At 44.5% G+C, this 20542-nt stretch overlaps 1 pseudogene; it reads right to left on the bottom strand.

Moving 5' to 3' along the window:
- Positions 1 to 1906: 1906 nt before the first annotated feature.
- The window catches only part of LOC105519299, a 44726-nt pseudogene continuing 26090 nt past the window's right edge, over positions 1907 to 20542 (bottom strand).

Here is a 20542-nt window from a genome sequence, read left to right on the forward strand (position 1 = left end):
AAAAAAAAAAAAAAAAAAGAGGGAAAAGAAAATATGTCTGCATTTTGTTTCTAAGTTGCAGTTGCATTTTGTAGGAGTTGAAACTGGATTCTTCAGGAGCAGTTGCTCAGAAATCTTGGATTTGAGGCCTTTCATACTCATTTGCAGGAAGAAAGTGTTCTCTCCAGGAAAATGCATTGCTCAGTTGAAAGCATAAACTTCTATTTTGATATCTGCAGAGTTCATGTACACGTGGCTGTGTACATTTGTCCTACTGGTTTGGAATTTAGATCTGGATTGATGTGACAGGTTATTGCTGTTTAACACTCTCCTTTCTCTTGCTGAAAAGCTCTTAAATAGTTTTAGAGGTTATTTGTGAGTTATGACATGCTCCTCACTTTTTCAGGGTTATGAAAAACATTGTGTTAGTCATGAGCTTGAAGAATTATAAATGTGTGATTTTAGTTAAGACTGTGCTTTTTATTTTTCTTTTTTCCTATTTACTTAGAAGCTAGTTTTCAGTCTCTGACACCACGTTGGCAGACATCAGCAGGAAAAGAAAGGGATTTAATTTGGCAGCTTGCCTGGAAATAAGAGAGAAAATTTATTGCTTACACCAGTTGCTAGTTTATCCAAGGCTACAAAGAAAGAAAGATTCTTATGTCACTTTTTTCCTTTAAATTTTCTTCAAAATTTTTACCAAAGTAATACAGACACATTTAAAATTATATATATGTCAAAGGATCCAGAAGGACTAATAATGAAAAGCAATTGCCCTCCCAAGCCCTCTTCCTGCTCCTAAGAAGGAGTGTCTTTCAACTTTGCCTTTTGGTGGATCCTTCCATACCTCTAATACTCAGCTTATAAAGCTGTTTCTGTAGGTGTTTTTTTTTTTTTTTTATTTAATGAGGTATAATATACATACCATTAAATTCATCATTTTAAAGAATGTAATTCAGTGGGGTTTTGCATATTCATAAAGTTGTGAAACTATCACCACTATCTGATTTTAGGATGTTTTCATCATGCCAAAAGGAAACCCCATATCTATTAGGCAATCATTCCCCATTGCCCCTCCCCCAACCCTAGGCAACTAGTCATCTACTTACTTTATTTATTTATTGCATCTGCAAAGTTGGCATCGTAGCTTTATTTGTGCGCCGAGGGTGAAGGCAATCTGTCATCAACTCTTCTTTCCCTGATATGCTCCAGAATAAGGAGGGGTGGGTGGAACAGCCATGAGCAGGGCCAGGTGTGGGCTATGTGGTCCGTCAGGAGTCCTTAGGGCTGTAGCCCACGTGTGCACATCCTGTTTCAGAGGAGGGGGCCTGAGGAAAGGGAGCCAACAGGACCAGGCAACTGTTAAGCTGAAAAGCTGCAAGTTTGATGGGACATAGACTTGGGCAGAGGGAGAGATGAAGTCAGGACAGGGCAGGGCTATGGCTTTACAGACTTAGGGAGGAAAAGCTGCTGGGGAGATGCATTCTTCAGGCAAGCTTGTGCTTTGCTGTCCTCAAAGTGGGTTCCTCTGCTTAATGAGCCCTTAATCTTTCCCCAGGAAAGTAGAAGAGAAAACCCAAAATGAGAAGGAAAATTTCTGGGCTGGACTGTCTGAGACTGGTTGTCTGAAATAGTCCAGAAAGAACATGATTTCTCAGTTATTTAGCATTGCTTGTTGCAGTCCAGCTCCCATGACCTTAGTGTCCTGGAAGGTTTAAGGGCCTGCTGGTATCCTCCCTATAGAAAGGAAGCCCCATCAGTCATTAAAGATCATCTAGCAGCAGGCCTAGTAGTAGAGCAGGCTGACTTCAGGTTTAGTGCTCAAGGTAAACAGTGACTGTGATTAAAGGAAATTGATGTCTTTCCCTCAGCTTAAATTGTATCCCATCTCCAGACCTGGCTGGGCTATGGGTGAGAAGGGCAGGAACTAAGCCCGATGGAAGTCCCCCCGCTGACCGCCAGTCTTGCTAATGAGCTTGATCTCCTCCAACATGATGTCCCTGCTGATAGCCTTGCACATGTCATACAGAGTGAGGGCGGCCACTGCACCAGAGGTCAGGGCCTCCATTTCCACCCTGGTGGGGGCCCTGAGTCCGGCAAGATGCCCAGATCCCCACGGCATGGCACATGCTGTCCAGCTCCAGCTGCACCTGGAACGTGGCTCAGGACCACATGGTGGCACAGAGGGATCAGCTGGCTGGTCAGCTTGGCTGCCTGGACTCCAGCCAGCTGGGCCACCACCAGGGCATCTCCTTTCTTGAGCTGGTTCTGCTGGACAAGCTTGAAGGCTACAGGCCCCAGGAGGACCATGGCTGAGGCCACAGCCACCCGCTCTTCCTGCTCACATCTACCATAGCTTCCTGTCCTTCCAAGTCCACATGAGTTAGTTGTTCTGAGGTTAACTGGGGTCCTGAGGGGGCAGCAGGAGCCCAGGAACCTGGGCTAAGGCACTTTGAGTTGGCTTCTGAGTCTGCATGGGAAGTGTGGTGTCTCTGAAAGGAGCCAGACCCTAGCTGCTGCTGGGCTAGAAGAGGGATCTGGGGAACCCTGTATCCTTTCCATAAAGTGGCCATCTGGCTAGAGAAACTCATTCTGGATCTTAGACCCTGAACATGGAGGGGGTCCCAGGAGGAAATGCTTGGATTAGCTGCTGGGGATTCATGGAACATCAAAAATGACTTCATGGGTCACCCACCGATGAGGATCATGGGCCGGTTATTCATCTGGGAAATACTGAACATGCCTGCATGCTGCCGCTTCTTCCTGCCCACAGCAGCCCGGATGATTCTCAGCAGCTCCTGCTTGGAGGCCCCAGTTTGCAGTGATCCCGCAGAGATACATCAGAGTTTCCAAAAGAGGCAGACCTTGAGGTTCCCGTCAGCTGTGATTCACAGGCGGTTGCAGGTCCCACAGAAATGCTCAGACATGGACATGATGAAGCAGATCTGGCCTTGGAATCCAGGGATTTTTAAAGACCTTGGCTGTCCTGGATTCCTGCTCTGGCAGCTTCTCCAGCTCTGGCCATTGCTGCCGGACAGTTTCTAGCATCTTCTTATAGCTGACCATCTTCTTGAAGTTCCACTTGTTACCATCAAAGGGCATGTACTCTATGAAGTGCACGTCCAGGGGGAGGCCCTCGGTCAAGGCCACAAAGTCCAGGAGTTCATCCTCGTTAAGGCCTCGCATCACCACGCAGTTCACCTTCACAGGGTTGTATAGCCGGTGGCCTTGTGGATGCCCTCCATGACCTTGTGGAAGCCTTTCCTGCGGACGATGAACTCAAACTTGGCAGGCCCCAATGTGTCCAGGCTGATGTTGATGGCACTGAGACCAGCCTTGTGAAGCTGGGGCAGCAGCCGGGCCAGGTTGATTCTGTTGGTGGTGACACCAATGGTCCTCAGCCCTTCCAGCCGCTGGAGCTGGGCCACAGTGTCCATCACGTCCAGCTAGATGAGCGGCTCTCCGCCCATGAGCCGGAACTTTTTCCACGCCTTCCTTCACAAAGAGCCAGGCAAGGGTCAGGATCTCCTCTGTGGTCAGCAGGTTGACCTTGGGGGTCAGAGGGACCCCTCCTCGGGCATGTGGTACTGACATATGAGGCTGCTCTTCTCCGTGAGGGAGATCCGCAGGTAGCTGTGCTGCCAGCCGAAGCTGTCTGTGAGGAAGGCGGAAGACGGGGCCTTGTGCTCGCGCAGGAACTGCCTCCGCCTGGACAGCTCCTCTCAGGCAGCTTGGGCGGACTCGCCGGGGCGGGGCGGGATCACCGGAACCCCTGAGCTGCAGCTCCGGGCGTTGGACCTCAGGAGCCGCCTGAGTATCCGGGACAGTGGCCGCGCCACCGTGAAGCCTAATCCCGGCAGAGCCGCGGCCCGCAGCCAGCTTCGGGAGCACACTGGCCGAGCAAAAGCGATTCTCCTACCTCAGCCTCCTGAGTAGCTGGGATAACAGGCATACACCACCACGCCCGGCTAATGTTTTGTATTTTGAGTAGAGGTGGTGGTTCACCATGTTGGCCAGTCTGGTCTTGAACTCCTGACCTCAGATGCTCTGCCTGCCTCGGTATCCCAAAGTGCTGAAATTACAGGCGTGAGCCACCGCGCCAGGCCCATCTACTTTATGTTTCTGTAGATTTACCTTTTCTGGACATTTCATATAAATGGAATCACACAGTATGTGACCTTGTATGATTGGCTTCTGTCACTTAGTGTAGTGATTTCAGGGTTCATCCATGTCGTCGGGTGTGTCAGTGCCCCATTGCTTTCTGATGGCTAGTCATAAAGTAATGTGTGTATAGACTACATTTTATGTATAGACTACATTTCGTTTATCCATTCATCAGTTGATGGACATTTAGACTGTTTCCACCTTGGGCTGTTATGAATAACGCTGCTGTGAGCGTTCATATATAAGTGTGTGTGTGCACGTGTGTTTTCAATTCTTTTGGATATATATATATGCAACTGTTTTTATGTATCCCTTTATACTTCCTGTTATGAGAAATGAAGATATAGCTTGTTTACAGTATTCTCTCTCCTTCCCATTTCCATCCTACCAGTTGAGTATCTGTTTGTACTTCTTCCTTTTATTACATTTGTAACTGTAGTAATTGTGATTGATTTTCACTCAGATGACAAAAAACTGCCTACGGCAGCTTAAACACAAAGAAATTCGTACTCACTTAACAAGTCCTGCTTATTGTTGGTTCAGTTGCCAAAAACTGCCAGCAGGGACTCAGTTTAAAATAAAATAAAAATTTAAATAAAATTTTTATTTTATGCCTTTCCTGTCTTTCCTCTCTGCCATCCTTAACAGGCTAGTTTTTATATTCATGCTTGTCTTCATTTGATTACAAGATGATGGCCACAGCTCCAAACATTCACAGCTTCACACAAACAGGAAAAAGAGGAGAATAGGCAAGGAACAGAAGCTACGTCTGTCACCTTTCATCAATAAAGTACAAGCTTTCTTAGACCTCCTCTCACAAACCCTCTAGCAAAGCAAACTTCCACTTAAATCTCACTGGCCAGAACTAAGTCATATGACCATACATAGAAGCAAGGGAACCTGGAAAAACCTACAAGAAACTGGATTGACTAATTGGCTTATATCAATGGTTCTCAACCCTAGTTACATATTAGAATCTCCTAGGGATATTTTAAGTGTACATCTCTGAACATAGTCTTATCCTAGGTTCAGTGGTTCTCAACCAAGGGCAAGTTGGCAATGTCTGTATACAGTCTTGATTCTTGTAACTGGGGCGAGGTGCTCCCACCACTAAGTGGCTAGAGGCCAGGATGGTGTAAAACAGCCTACAACACACACAACGGCCCCCAACAACACAGAATTATTCTGTTCAAAATGTCAGTAGTGTCAAGTCTGAGAAAACTTGCCCTAGACCAATTAAATTAGAATCTCTTCTAGGTAGTTGCAATGTGCGGCCAGGGTTAAGATTCACTGGTTTCTGAATGATCCATTACATACCATCATTACATATTGATGTCCTGAACAAAACTAGGGTCCTGTTACAAGGAAGTAAGGGGAATAAATATTGGTTATGTAGTGTGTCTGCTCCAGTAACTTTGGTCATATGCTAACAGTTTTACTTCTAATTCTATTAATTATGTAGTGTCTCTTGGTTCCTGTTTCGTGAGATGGGAATGTTAGCCTGTCACACACTTTGAGTTCTTCTCCCTTTTACTTTTCAACTTCTATAATTTGAAATTTAATTTTAGATTGACAAAGTCAATAGCATTTATTTTCTGTCCTATAATCAAAATTACATCTATGTTATCTAACTATAGATTTTTTTCTTTCCCTTTTTTTTTTTTTTTTGAGACAGAGTCTGGCTCTGTGGCCCAGGCTGGAGTGCCGTGGCGCGATCTCGGCTCACTGCAAGCTCTGCCTCCCGGGTTTACGCCATTCTCCTGCCTCAGCCTCCTGAGTAGCTGGGACTACAGGCACCTGCCACCTCGCCCGGCTAGTTTTTTGTATTTTTTTAGTAGAGACGGGGTTTCACCGTGTTAGCCAGGATGGTCTCGATCTCCTGACCTCATGATCCACCCATCTCGGCCTCCCAAAGTGCTGAGATTACAGGCTTGAGCCACCGCGCCTAGCCTTTTTTTTTTTTTTTTTTTTTTTTTTTGAGACAGGGTCTCACTCTGTCACCCAGGCTAGACTGTGGTGGCATGATATTGGCTCACTAAACCTCCAAATTCAAGCGATTCTCCTGCCTCAGCCTCCCAAATAACTGGGATTACAAGCACATGCCCCCATGCTTGGCTAATTTTTGTACTTTTAGTGGAGACGGGGTTTCACCATGTTGGCCAGGCTGGTCTTGAAATCCTGTCTTCAGGTGATCCGCCTGCCTCGGCCTCCCAAAGTGCTGGGATTACAGGTGTGAGTCACTGCACCCGGCCCAACTATAGATTCTTAAAGTTGAAATTTAATAAACAGAATTTATATTATGACAATATAAACATTGTTCACTGCAGAGCTCAGAAATGTTTTTAAGTTTCATTATCAGCTTTTGTTTTACCTAGAGTTTGTAATTTTATTTATTTTATGTATTTTTATTTATTTATTTTTTGAGACAAGGTCTCGCTCTGTCACCCAGGCTGGAGTGCAGTGGCATGGTCACAGCTCACTGCAGCTTGGACCTCCTAGGCTCAAGTGATTCCTTCACATCAGCCTCCCAAGTAGCTGGGACCACAGGCACACACCACCACACCTGGCTAATTTTTGTACTTTTTGTAGAAATGGGGTCTTGGCCAGGCTGGTATCAAACTCCCAGGCTCAAGTGACCTTTGCCCCCTCAACCTTCCAAAGTGCTGGGATTACACGTGAGCCAGCCCTCCCAGCCCCTATTTTTTTTCTTTTTTTGGGGGACTGTTAGACTTAGGCCATTTTATTTTTATGTTATGCTATTTATTTATTTATTGAGGCAGAGTCTTGCTCTGTCACCCAGGCTGGAGTACAGTGGCATGATCTCGGCTTACTGCAACCTCCACCTCTCAGATTCAAGCAATTCTTCTGCCTCAGCCTCCTGAGTAGCTGGGATTACAGGCGTGCGCCATCATGCCTGGCAACTTTTTGTATTTTTAGTAGAGACGGGTTTCACCATGTTGACCAGTCTGGTCTCAAACTTCTGACCTCAGGTGATCCACCTGCCGTGGCCTTCCAAAGTGCTAGGATTACAAGTGTGAGCCACCGTGCCTGGCCGACTTACGCTATTTTAAAAGGTATTCATATAACCCTATTTCTATCTGGTATCAGCAAGGAACAAACAAAGACTAAAACTAGACGAAGTTTCTTTGAAACTAAAAGATTTCACAGTCACCCTCTAATTTCAATGAGATTTTTAAGAACTGTGGAATCTAATTCATGTGAAACTGGGCTTACAGAATAGAGTTATGATACTGTAATTCTATGTATCAAGATTTCAGTAAATAAAGACATACTTGGTGAAGTTGTTAAATGTTGGTTAAATGTTAAATTTTTGTTTTGGAATGGTTTTACTGGATGCTTCTAATGTAAATAGGAGAAAAATATTTTGTTGATTCATTTGTCAGATACAATGTGATTTTATATATTATGCACTGGTGAAGTAGGGATATAGTGATGGATGAGCTAGCCCCATGTGACAACTGTAAATAATTTTATTTGCAGTGGATACTTCTCATTATTGACTGCTCTATAGCCAAAGAACATTAAGTGAAATTACATTCAGACTTAGTGTTACTGGGAAGCAAGGTCTCCACCACTGTGAATATCTGGGTGCAGCTGCAACAGGAACATGCCGTGACCTGTGGGACACTGAACGTCTACCCCAATTGCAACTCCACGTTGCAATTCCTTCTAGAATTCAGTGGTAATTTAAATAACTTTACGATAGGCTTCCCAGAGCTCCACAAAGCATTGTCTATGACTACCTGGATTTCCAGAAGCTGTATAATTCAATCTTGTAGGTAACATAATATCACCTCTTCATAGATTATTTTTGCACATAGTATAGTTGCATTTTCTGTTACTTTTGATTGGCCAAATTTTTAGTGAGGTAAAATGTACATAGAGTGAAAGACAGATCTTAAGTACAATTCAAGGAGTTCTGACAAATATATACTCCTATGTAACCAATGTCTTAATTGGTTAATTTTCTCTTTTGGGAGTTTCGGGTAACTATTAATTTGAGTTAATGCCCAAAGATCTCTGAAAACATTTTTTTCTCTTTTTTACTAAGAAAGTTTTTTAAGTGTGATAAGATCCACATAACATGATCTTTTTGGAGTTTATAAGCATGATCGTTGGGTTTTCACGTGCATGTGTGAGATGTGACTCCCTCAAGCCTTTTTACAACATCAACACATTACCAGTCTGACACACACAGAAAATACACATAACAAAATTTACCATCAGTGACAGTACATTTATAATATTGTGTAACCATTACTACCATCTAGTTCTAGAACATTTTCACTACCTCAGAAGGAAACCCCGTACACATTAAGCAATCCCCATTCCACCTTCCCTAAGCTCTGGCAACCATTTGTCTGCTTTCTGTCTCTATGGATTTGCCTAGTGTGGATATTTTACATAGAATCATACTATATTGGCCGTTTGTGTCTGGCCCATTTTTTTTTCACTTAGCATAATGTTTTCAAGGTTCACAAATTTTGTAGCCTGTATCAGTACATCATTTCTTTTTATGACAGGATAATATCCCATTGTGTGTATATACCACAATTTATCTGCTTATGTGTTAATGGACATTTGAGTTGTTTTCACCTTTTGGCCACTGTGAATAGTGCTGCTATGACTATTCATGTAAAAGTTCTGTTTGAACATTTGTTTTCAACTCTGAAAAAGATATTATTTTGTCACCCCTATTGGGACCTGCTATTTTGCTCCTTTACTGCCTGTTACTTGTTCTAAACAAAGCAAAACAAAAAGAGCAAGTCAGTGCTGAAACTGCCAAGGAGAAAAAGGTAAACAATGGTCATGCTGTTTGACATGATTTTGGACAACCCCCTTGGCCAGTGCTCAGGAATGTGAAAATCATAGACATGGAGAACAGAAAACAGTGCATTCTTAGTTAACAAAATCACAGACTTTCCCAGCATTTGGTGTGAAAGGCTTTGATTCCTATGTCTGTGTCCAAAGGGGATCGTTGTTTAAACCACAATGGCTGCTTAGTGGCCGGTTGCAAACGAGGTTGAAATGTGTAAAAATGGTAAAGATGATAATTGCCCAGTGAGCATTCCTGGCAGTGGCTAACCTTGCAGTGCAGTGGGCACATTTTTAGGAAGGAGGGATGGAATGAGCTAGAGAGGTCATTTGAGCTACCTGGTAGTGGTGTTACCCAAGGCACACATGCCTGACTGGATGCAAATCCCACTAAGTTTCCAGTGTCCTCTAGACTACCAACCCAAAGTGATTACCCAACCCTGGAAGTCCAAGAAGTTCAAGAACTCTGAAAAAGAAAGGGGTAATCCCCAGCGCCTACTCAAAACGAAATGCCAATTTTGTCAGTACAGAAAATCAAATGGAACCTGGAGACTGGAGTTGTAGAGCAGCAACATCTTCCATCACTGGGGCTAGAATTATCACTGGGTTCCTGATGTTGAGATGCGAATGTGGGAACAGACCTCCCCAGCACACTTTCCTCCCGTTCTGTCCACTCAGATCACGAGAAATAGTTTGGCTTCACCAGTCAGTGACAGCCTCGGGATGGACTAAGTCCTTTACAATCTGCTACTTAGCTGTGTGATCTTGGACAAGTTACTTAACACATCTCAGCCTCAGTTTCCTCAACTGGAAAATGGTGTTAATAAAAGGGCCTATCACTGCCAGGCATGATGGCTCACACCTGTAATCCCAGCACTTTGGAAGGCCAAGGCAGATGGATCACTTGAAGTCAGGAGTTTGAGACCAGCCTGGCCAACAGGGTGAAACCTTGTCTCTACTAAAAATACAAAAGTAGAGTCCTGTCTCTACTAAAATACAAAAATTAGCCAAGCATGGTGGCCTATGCCTGTAATCCTAGCTACTCGGGAGGCTGAGGCATGAGAATCCCTTGAACCCAGGAGGTGGAGGTTGCAGTGAGCTGAGATTATGCCACTGCACTCCAGCCTGGAGGACAGAGTGAGACTCTGTTTCAAAAAAAAGGGTGGCGGGGCGGGGGTCTATCACTTAGGGTTAATAAGATAATTCAGTTAAGCCATATGGAGCACTTAGCAGAGTTTCAGGCATACTGTCAGTGACTAAAAAAAGAAAAAGAAAAAAAAACACCAGCTATTATTGTGCTGCTGAAAAAGTGGGGCGGGCACAGCAGCACTACAGATGTGATAGTAACTGCCTGGGCAACCTGAGCCATCCCTAAGGGCCCAAAACAGGGAGAGGGGTGGGAAGGAACAGTGTATCCAGATCCCCAGTGATCGTGGGTCACTATCAAGAGAAGCCAGCCTCTTCATTTACTGCTGGCTGTATACCCATGGCCTGCCCTGGAAAGCCATGTGATTCACCCTGGGCCAAAGTGTTCCAGCTTACTGGATGCCTTATGATTGTAATAATTCATATGTAACTTTAAATGTATACAATCATCCATTCATTTATTGATCAGTAACCACTTACTAATTACCTACTGTGTGCCAGCCACTAGAACCTGGGGTTACAGCAACAAATAAGACACACAGTGGCCAGGCGCAGTGGCTCACGCCTGTAATCCCAGCACTTTGGGAAGTCAAGGTAGGTGGATCAGTTGAGCCCAGGACTTTGAGACCAACCTGGGCAACATAGCAAAACCCCATCTCTACAAAAAAATACAAAAATTACCCGGGCATGGTGGTGCACACCTGTAGTTCCAGCTACTTGGGAAGCTGAGGTGGGAAGATGCCTTGAGCCGGGGAGGTTGAGGCTGCAGTGAGCTGAGATGGTGCCACTGCACCCAGCCTGAACAACAGAGAGAGACCGTCTGAAAAAAAAGTCACCATAGCATTCCCACTCTCATGGAGCTTATATTCTAAAGGGGTTTTGCCACATGATGCCTGTATCCTTAATTTCTTGTCATTTAACCTTTTGATGCCTCAATTTCCTAACCTACGACATGGAGATAGTAATAACAGCCACCTCAGAAAGCTGTCATGAGTTTTGAATGTGTTACTATCGTAAAGCACTTAGAACAGTGCAAAGCGTGGAGTAAGCACTGTGTAAATGCTGACTGTCATTATTCAGAGGAAGGCTGAATGAGAAACAGGTTTGGTGAAGAAGATCAAGAGTCTCCTTTGGGTGCTTGTTAATGCTGAGGTATCAGCTGAATATCCAATTTAGGATTACCGATCAGGAGTTCAGATATGTCTGGAGATCAAGGGACAGGTCTGAGTTGGAGGTATAAATCTAAGGGTAATTGGCATGTTGTTGATATTTAAAGTCCTGAAATTAATTGAGAACCGGCTCAGGGATCACACCTGTAATCCCAGCATTTGGGAGGCCAAGGTGGGAGGATTGCTTGAGGCTAGGAATTTGAGATCAGCCTGGGCAACATAGCAAGACCCCACCTCTACAAAGAAAAATGTTAAGAAAAATCAGCCAGGCACAGTGGTGTGCATTTGTAGTCCAGCTACCTGGGAGGCTGAAGCAAGAGAATTGCTTGAGCACAGGAGGTTTTTTGTTTTGTTTTGTGTGCGAGTGTTTTTGTTTTTGTTTTTGTTTAGACAAACTCTCCCTCTTTCTCCCGGGCTGAAGTGCAGTGGCGCGATCTCGGTTCACTGAAACGTCCACCTCCCAGGTTCAAGTGATACTCCTGCCTCAGCCTCCCAAGTAGCTGGGATTACAGGCATGTACCACCACACCCGTCTAAGTTTTGTATTTTTAGTAGAGACAGGCTTTCACCATGTTAGCCAAACTGGTCTCGAACTCCTGACCTCAGGTGATCTGCCCGCCTTGGCCTCCCAAAGCGCTGTGATTACAGGCGTGAGCCACTGTGCCTGCCCGAGCCCAGGAGTTTGAGGCTGCAATGAGCTATGATTATGACGCTACACTCCAGCATGAGCAATAAAGCAAGACCTTTTTTTTTTTTTTTTAAGCAAATTAATTGAGATCACCAAGGGAGTAGAGACAGAGAAGAGAAACATCCCAAAGACTGAGACCTGGGGCACCCCAAAGTTTAAGACTTGGGGCTTTGAGGAGGAATAAGCAAAGGAGACTGAGAAGAGGCAGCGAGAGAGACAGGAGGAAAACCTCAAGAGTACAGGGCTCTGGAAGCCGAGTGAAGAAAAGCTTTGCAAGAAAGAGGGGCGTCAACTGTCAAATGCTCCTGAAGGCAAAGTGAGACAAGAGCTGAGAGTAGTCATTCAGTGTGGTCACAGGAGGGTCACTGGTAACCTTGGAGCGGTTCTGGTGGACAGGTAGAGGCAAACGCTGTGCTGGAGAATATTTAAGAGAGAATGGGAGGACTTGATGAGCATAGTATAGACATCTCTTTTGAGATGTAAAGGAAAACAAAGAAATGAGAGGTAGAAAGGAATATGAGGTCAAGGAAGTTTTCTTATTTGTTTGTTTTCACTTCTGTAAGATGGGCTTTATTTCACAATATTTGTAGTGATATGCACATGTATTTGAAGTGTTCCTTTATGGGACGCTTAAACAAGGTAGTTTTATCATGGAAAAGTATAGAGCTCAGGCAGAAAATGTCATGGTCTAGGTCACACCATTGCATGAGTTTGGAAGCCATTTTAAATATATTAAGTAGGGAAATTAATTCAAGGGCCCAAAAAGTTAGGCCACTGGTGTTTAATAGTTGATGTTACAGAATCATTGCAGAGCCTTGTACCTGAACATACACCTTAGTTTGATGTGACATATACCACAGTACGCTGTATCTGAAAGAGAAGAGGAAAGCTGGTAACTCAGAAGGAATAGAAGCAAAACTTGAAAAGCTCTTACTTGAAGGATGATGGGAAAGGGCTTTATGAAACTCTGCCTCTCAATGATATAAAACAGAGTGGTCTCTCTGGGGTCATCCTACAAAGGTGGTAAACATAACATAACACACAACCCCATGTGCAAAATTTAGAGCTTCCCTGATGAGGTGGGGTGGGATTCTCACAAGTAAGACAAGCAACAAAAGCCTGAAACTACTTGTGGTGAGGAAACAAGGATGTTCTTGAAGATGTGGAATTTCTGTAGGAACAGAGAAGGAGGCCAGCATGTGGGGAAAACTCCCACCTAAAAGGGTGACCATGAAATGAGGAGCTGAGAAGGAAAATCCAGCTGGGCACAGTGACTCACAGCTGCCATCCTAGCACTTTAGGAGGCCAGGAAGGGAAGATCAGTTGAGCCCAGGAATTTGGAACCAGCCCTGGCAACAGAGCGAGACCCCATCTCTACTAAATAAATAAATAAATGAATGAATGAATAAAATATAATTTAGCTGGGGGTGGTGGTGCATGCCTGTAGTCCCAGCTACTTAGGAGGCTGAGGTAGGAGGATCGCTTAAGCCTGAGAGATGAAGGCTACAGTGAGCTGTGGTTTTGCTACTGTGCTCCAGCCTGGGCGGCAGAGTGAGACCCAGTATCCACAAAAAAAAAAAAAAAGAAAAAATTATTTAGCTAGTGTGGTGGTATGCACCTATAGCCTCAACTACTCAGGAGGCTGAGGTGGGAGGACAGCTTGAGCCCAGGAGTTCAGGACCACCCTGGGCAACATAGTGAGACCCTGTCTCTACAAAAAATAAAAAACTAGCCAGGTGTGATGGTGCACACCTGTAAAAAAAAAAAAAAAAGAAGAAGAAGAAGAAGGAGAAGGAGAAGAAAAGAAGAAGAAGAAAAAGGAAAACCCATAATCTAATCTCAGCCTTTTATTGAAGAAGCTGAGTCTTTAAAAATTATCAAGTTCTAAAAAGGGAATGTTAACACAGTATGTTCTATAGGATGGTTATAAGCCCATGTGAATGTGCAGTATAATTTACTAGAGAAAATGCTATCTAGTGATTGAACTGAAGTAGTGGGAGAGTTTTCTGCTAAGATTTTGCCCAATAAGCAAAGTTCCAAACTGATTAATTTTGCCCTGCCAGCCAATCAGTCTGCTCACACTGGTTCATTAGACACTCAGAATTTCTTCAGTTTCTGCCTGTTCAGATAGTTTTGATTGGAAAGTAGTGCTTGATCCATGTGTTAAGCAAGAGATGTCTGTAATAGAACTAAACTCCTCGTGTATACACCAACTTACTATCCGTCAGCATAAATACCCAAGATGACACATCCACTTGCCTTTATTATGAGAAAAGTAGGTCTTGCTCTTAGACTAAAGAAATACTGGGGAAAGATTCATGCCTGTAATCCCAGCACTTTGGGAGGCCAAGATGGAAGGATTGCTTGAGCCCAGGAGTTCAAGACCAGCGTTGGCAACATGGTGAGACCCCATCTCTATCAAAAATACAAAAATTAGCAGCGTGTGACTGTAGTCCCAGCTACCTGGGAGGCTTAGGTGGGAGGATAGTTTGAGCTGAGGAGGCAGAGGCTGCAGTGGGCTATGATCACACCACTGCTTCAGCCTGGGTGACAGAGCGAGGCCTTACCTCAAAAGAAAACCAAAAAATCCCTTAAGAAATATTGGGGAAGGGTTGGGCACAGTGGCTCACACCTGTAATCCCAACACTTTGGGAGGCCAAGGTGGGTGGATCACCTGAGGTCAGGAGTTCGAGACCAGCCTGACCAATATGATGAAACCCCATCTCTACTGAAAATACAAAAATCAGCCAGGTGTGGTGGTGGGTGCCTGTAATCCCAGCTACTCAGAAGGCTGACACAGGAGAATCGCTTGAAACTGGGAGGCGGAGGTTGCAGTGAGCTGAGATCATGTCACTGCACTCCAGCCTGGGCGACAGAGAGAGACTCCATCTCAAAAATAATAATCAATAAAAATAAATAATAAAATAAGGAATATTGGGGAAATACTTTAACTAAAGGACAGAAGTACCTGTTCCCCTAGCCCATTTGTATCTTGTATTTCAATCACCTACTCCCTGTGCCTGCTTCTGGTCCCAACCCAAGTTACAGAAGCCAAGCTCTAGTCCTAGAATCTTCCCGCTGCCTGATTCCCACCAAAAGGGAATCCCCCTACCCCCAGTTTGTGCTTGCTGCAATTGGAGAAATAACCTCTCACATTTGTGCTGACCAATAAGCAGGGGACATTTCTGAGACACTAAAAGCCTGATACAAATAAAAAAATTCAGGTAGGCGCAGTGGCTCACATCTGTAATCCCAACACTTTCGAGGTTGAGGCAGGAGGATTACCTAAGGCCAGGAGTTTGAGACCTACCTGGGCAACATAATGAGTCGTTATTCGTTAAAAAGAAAAAGTTAACAGAAGACAAAGCAGCTGGGATCAAGGACCTAAGCTGCCCATGGCACCTCATCCTCAGAGCCTCTGCTGCCTTTCCTGACTGACTGGGGGAACTTAACTGCGATAAAATAAAGGATAAAGATTTGGCCTTTGTCCCTGGTTCTTGGCACACAGCTCCTAAAACCCTTGGAATCTTTGGAGTGATAAGTGTCTTTTTTTTGTTTTGAGATGGGGTCTCCCTATATTGCCCAGGCTGGCCTCAAACTTCTGGGCTCAAGGCATCCTCCCATCTCAGCCTCCCCAGTAGCCAGGACCACAGTAGCAAGTGTCTTTTGTATGCTAGTGAGGTGACTGGTGGTGGGGGCTCTTAGATAGCTTTGAATTGAGGGCTTGTCTCCAGAAAGACCTAAGCATGATTAGAGTTGTGGCACTTTCAGCCCTACTTCCTGAACTCCAGAGAGGGGATGGGGGCTAGAGATACAGTTTTATCACCAGTGACCAACAATTTAATCAATCTTGCCTGTGTAATGGAATCTCCATAAGAAAACCCTAAACAACGGGGTTCAGAGAGCTTTGGGAGTGGTGGACACATCCAGGTGTTGGAGGGCGGTGCCACCTGAGAGCACAGAGGCTCCACACCCAATCCCCTATATCTTGCCCCATTCATCTCTTCCATCTGGTTGTTGCTGAGTGGTATCCTTTATAACAAATCAGTAATTGTAAATAAAGGGCTCTCCTGAGCTGCTGAACCATCAAACCTGAGAAGGGGGTCATGGGAACTTTCAGGAGTATAGGATTTGTGATTGGCTTCCGAGGTGGGGACAGCCTTGTGGTACTGAGCCCATAACTTGTGGAATCTGATGCTAACTCCAGGTAGATAGTGTCAAAATTGAATTGAATTGTTGGACACTGAACTGGTGTCCTTATAAACTTTATAAAATTAATCAGGCAGCTGGGCGCAGTGGTTCATGTCTGTAATCTCAGCACTTTGGGAGGCCAAGGTGGGTGGATCATCTGAAGTTGGGAGTTCGAGAACAGCCTGGCCAACATGGTGAAACCCCATCCCTACTAAAAATACAAAAAACTGGCTGGGCATGGTGGTGGGCACCTGTAATCCCAGCTACTCAGGAGGCTGAGGCAGAAGAACTGCTTGAACCCAGGAGGCAGAGGTTGCAGTGAGCTGAGATCATGCCATTGCACTCCAGCCTGGGCAACAAGAGTGAAACTCCATCTAAAAAAAAAAAAAAAAAAAAAAATTCAGGGAAGACAGCATGAAGAGCAAGGAAAACAAACCCAGTTTGCTGCACACTCAGCGTTCATCACCAAGTCAACTCCTCTCTGAGCTGCTTCCTCAGGGTCGTTTGGTGCCTATTGTCCTAGAATCCCATAGACCCTGTCACAGGATTATTGATCACCTTAACTGCTCTATAGGTAACAACTTGAACGTTATGAAATGTTAAGTTTTCCTTTCGAGAGATCCCTTCAGGTCCTGCATGCTGGTGAAACTGACTCAGGGGTCTGTCTGAAGGACCCCACAAAAAGCTGACTCACCAAAGAATGCTATTTCCACATTCTGATGATTTCATCTACCTTACCTCAGCCAATCAATGACCCCAGTACTCCAATCCCTCACCTCTGTGATCTCCTTAGGAAAAACCCAGCACAGAAATTCTCAGGGAGATGGATTTTAGGGTCTCCCCCGCTCTCCTCGTTCAGTGCCCTATGATCATTAAACTCTTTCTCTGCTGCAAACCCTGTTGTCTCAGCATAATGGGTCTATTACTGCACAGCAGGCATACAAACCTATTGATCTATAACCCAGTGTTAGGTGAAAAAAACAACTCAGGGCAGGAGCAAGCAGAGATGCAGTCAGGAGCCATGTGTGGGCTAACATATTGCTCATGTCCAAAAAGCAGTCTTTTGGTTCAAAAGCAACTCTCCTATGTAAGAGACAGATGTTGATGATTTTTGCTTCTACTTTCTTTAAGCACATAATAGGGAAGCCAAACTTGTATGTTCTGGAGGGGACAGCAATTAGGCAAATAAATTTTAAGCCAAGATATAATCACTGAGCAAGCAGGCCAAGGACTAGTGCAAAATAATGATGGCCTTGCAGATTTTTTTTCTTTTTCTTTTTTGAGATAGGGTCTCACTCTGTCACCCAGACTGGAGTGCAAATCATGGCTCACTACAGCTTCTGCCTCCCAGGTTTAAGGGATTCTTCTGCCTCGGCCTCCCGAGTAGCTGGCATTACAGGCACCTGCCACTACACCTGGCTAATTTTTGTATTTTTAGTAGAGACGGGGTTTCACAATGTTGGTTAGGCTGGTCTCAAACTCCTGACCTCAGGTGATCTACCCGCCTCGGCCTCCCAAAGTGCTGGGTGAGCCACCATCACTGGCCAGATCTGAGGGGAGGAGAAAATGAGGTCATGTGTCTAAAATTCAACACAGGTCAGGTGTGGTGGCTCATGCCTGTAATCCCAGCACTTTGGGAGGCTGAGGTGGGTAGATCACCTGAGGTCAGGAGTTTGACACCAGCCTGGCCAACAGGGTGAAATTCTGTCTCTACTAAAAATACAAAAATTAGCCAGGCATGGTGGTGCATGCCTGTAATCCCAGCTACTCAGGAGGCTAAGGCAGGAGAATCACTTGAACCCAGCAGGCGAAGGCTGCAGTGAGCCAAGATCACACCACTGCACTCCAGCCTGGGTAACAAGAGTGAAACTCCATCTCAAAAAAAAAGAAAAAAAGAAAAAGAAAACTCAACACAATGCCTGGAATACAACCAATTTGTCCACAGTCATTACAGATCAAGGCCATGAAAGTCCAGGTTTGTTGACAACATTCAGTCTTTTCATTTTGCAGCCTGAAAATTTGTTCTTTTGCATGAAACCCTGTGTCTAGAATCTAGCAAACAGGGCAGGAGATGCTTCAGGATAATGAGATGCTGCTGGGGAAATAGAAAATTATAAAATTCCAACCCACTACTTAGAAATGCAAATACATTTTATTTATTCATGGTCACTCATGTCTTTATTGGAGCTGGAACATCTAACACATTCAAACAACAATGATTAGTCTCCATAATAGGAACAAAACAAGCTCCCAGTGAACTAATCAGCTAATCACGTTGCAGAGGCCGTTCAGTGCTTTTCCACCACAAATGTAGCATTCAACGGGTCCCCTGATGCCTTATGTTCATCCACACATGGGCCTCACCTGTCCCAGCACCTGCTGGTGTCAGATGCGTCAGCATCCTCCATCACCACAGCCTGACACCCTCCAGGTACTGGGCTCAGCTCCAGGCCCTTCGGGGACCAGACCTTATTCTAGACTATGAGAGATCATGGTGAGACTGAAGAGTGTTGGCTGGCTTGTTTATTTGATTTTAAAAAGAAAAAAATCACTGTTAAAGAACAAAGGGTGAAAAGCAAACCCCCAGGGCTTGGACTTGTTCCTAACTCCGTGATTTTACATACATATTTTTAAATGCTTAGTCAATATGGAAAATTGCACTCTTTCTTAGCAACCAAATTTATAGAGAAAATCAGATCTGAACAACCCATGAAAGCAGGCAGGGCTCCAAAGGGGGGATTCAGTCCAGAGAGGGGTCTAGGACCATCAAGCTCAGGACTGACTCCCCTCTAAGCCTACGTTTGATTCCTAATGATAATCATCGTTAACATGAAATGAGCACTTGGTGGCAGAGGTACTATGCAAAATGTTTTACATTCATTATCTCATTTATTCCTCACAATAACCCCAGAAGCAGATAAACAGAGGCACAAAAAGGTAAGTATGTTGGTCAAGGTTACTCAGCCAGTCGTAAGTGGTAGATGCAGAATCCGAACTCCAGACCCCAGGTTTTTGGGTACCAGGGTACTATGCACACTGACCCAAGAGCACAGTTCCTTGTGCCCCAACCATCCAAATAGCGGAGTTTATGGGAAAAATATGTAACTCTGAGCTAAATAATCCGAACAGTGAACTTCAATGTTTCCCTTCACGGAGAGACACAGTCCTAGATCATGGGAGCTGAAGGGTAGCAGAATATGTCACCCCAAAATACGCCACTTCATCATAAAGATGATTTTGAGCTCAAGATAACTGAGAAGAAGCAGATAAAAGAAAAGCTCTCTGGCTGGGCATGACGACTCACACCTGTAATCCCAGGACTTTGGGAGACCGAGGCAGGTGGATCACTTGAGGTCAGGAGTTCAAGACCAGCCTGGCCAACATGGCGAAACCTGGTCTCTACTGAAAAGAAAAAAAAATACAAAACTTAGCCGGACGTGGTGGTGCACGCATGTGGTCCCAGATGCTGGGGAGGCTGAGGCATGAGAATCGCGTAACCCCAGCGGCAGAGGTTGCAGTGAGCTGAGATCACACCACTACACACCAGCCTGGGTGACAGAGTAAGATTCTGCCTCAAAAAAAAGAAAAAGAAAAAGATCAAAAAAGCTCTCTGCCCTCCCTCTATTTGCCTAAAAGCAGGATAAAAGTTTGTTAAGATATCCTCCCTCTCCTCTCTACTGCAAAGGACAGAAATTAATCACTGGAAACAATGCTAGACCCTTAGCCCACATGGCACCAGAGGAATCAACATAGTAAACCTCACTAACTAGTCCTTATCCTGCAATAGTTTTTCCCATGTATTTTCCTGTGCACATTTTACTAGAAGCTCAAAATCCTTTTCCTTTGTCTTGTCATTTTCCAAAACTTTATTTTCTTTTTGTTAAGATGCTCTATAACCCCACATTGTAACCACCCCTTGGAGTTACTCATCACTGGGTTCTCCCGCAGGTATGTGCAATGCCTGCATTAATAAACTTCTGTTTGTTTTTGTCTTGTTAATCTGCCTTTGTCAATCTAATTTACAGGGCCCCAGCTGGAAAACCTAAGATGGGTAGAGGAAAGAGATTTTTTTCCTCTCCCCTAAGAAGTAAAGACCCCTGTTTTGTTCTGTTATTTTTATAAAATTGATAAACCATCATTATTTTACTGATTGTAAAATAAAATATGTGCTTGTTATAAAATATGCAAATATATACAACTATAGAAAGTGAAAATCCACCACACACACACACAGACACATATAATCTCATTTTCCACAGATGCCAGAGATAATTGCTTTTACTAACTTTCTCTAAACATACATATGTCTTAAGAATAAATGCGGCCGGGCACAGTGGCTCACGCCTGTAATCCCAGCACTCTGGGAGGCC

The sequence above is a fragment of the Colobus angolensis genome, unplaced genomic scaffold, assembly GCF_000951035.1.
Source record: "Colobus angolensis palliatus isolate OR3802 unplaced genomic scaffold, Cang.pa_1.0 Scaffold343, whole genome shotgun sequence".
NCBI lineage: Eukaryota > Metazoa > Chordata > Mammalia > Primates > Cercopithecidae > Colobus > Colobus angolensis.